Source organism: Octopus bimaculoides, chromosome 28 (assembly GCF_001194135.2).
Source record: "Octopus bimaculoides isolate UCB-OBI-ISO-001 chromosome 28, ASM119413v2, whole genome shotgun sequence".
Classification (NCBI taxonomy): domain Eukaryota; kingdom Metazoa; phylum Mollusca; class Cephalopoda; order Octopoda; family Octopodidae; genus Octopus; species Octopus bimaculoides.
This window is the reverse complement of record NC_069008.1, coordinates 5212015-5213164: the sequence shown is the minus strand read 5'-3', so window position 1 is coordinate 5213164 and position 1150 is coordinate 5212015. Positions and strand designations below refer to the sequence as shown.

Here is a 1150-nt window from a genome sequence, read left to right as displayed (position 1 = left end):
GGGATAAACTTCCTGCATCAACTTTCTATAAAAGCAGGTGGTAATTTAACCTTGTCCTTATTCTTAGTGCAAGTTTTGAAGAGTGCAGTTCGATTTTAACAGTTATTTTTTCAAAGCTATAATGGAAGTGACAAAGGAACATATTCAGCTTATTTTGCTTTGAGTTCAATAAAGGCAACAACGCAACAGAAAGTGCGAGGAATATTAATACTGAGCTGGAAACTACAGCTTAGAGGACAAACGTTGTCCTGGAAGATCTGTAGAGCTCAATGCAAACATCCTGCAAACTCTGGTGGAACAAAATCCTGTCGTAACTGTTGAGGAACCAACAGAGAAACTTGGATTTGGTCATTCAACCATTCATCAACACCTGTGTGCCATCGGAAAAGTCAGCAAATTGGGTCAATGGGTACCTCAAACTTTCCGAATCTAATCACATGCAGAGAGTGAATGTGTGCTCTTCTTTGCTGTCACGTCTCACGAATGAACCTTTTTTGGACCAAATTGTGACTGGTGATGAGAAATGGGTTCTCTATAAAAAAATGTCAAGTGCCGAAGACAGTGAGTAGGGAAAGGAGAAACACCGGTTCCCCAGACTAAAGAAGGTCTTCACCCACGTAACGTGTAGTTATCTGTTTGATGGAGTGTGAAGGGGTTAGTCAACTTTGAAGTTTTAAACGAAAACCAAATGATAACAAAGATCTACTGCGAGCAGCTTAAGTCAGCGCTGGAAGAAAAAACGACCATCTTTGGTTCCAAGACGAAAAATATTCTTCTATTAGGATAATGTTCGGTAACATACAGCGTGGATGACATTCCAAAGTCTGGAGCAGTTTGAATGGGAAACGATGCCTCACCCACCATATTCGCTGGACATTGCCCCATCTGATTATCATTTATTCTGCAGTCTTCAAAATCATTTAGATGGAAAAAATATGAATTCTGTAGACGAAGTCAGAACAGTACTGGAGGAGTATTTTTCGTCACGGACAAGTGAATTTAGGAAGAGGGGCTTTGCAAGTCTACCCGATAGATGGAAGAGCATCGTAGAAAGTGAAGGAGAGTATATTTTAGATTAAAAAAGAACTTTGTGTATCTTAATTCTGAAAAATGAAACACCTATTAAAAAAAACCGCATTATTTATGGGAT

General features: G+C 39.2%; 1 protein-coding gene across 1 annotated transcript in view; it reads left to right on the top strand.

The window, feature by feature from the left end:
- The window catches only part of LOC106873882 (intraflagellar transport protein 172 homolog), a 94584-nt gene that overhangs the window by 62954 nt on the left and 30480 nt on the right, over nucleotides 1–1150 (top strand). The gene's annotated exons all lie outside the window — the stretch shown is intronic.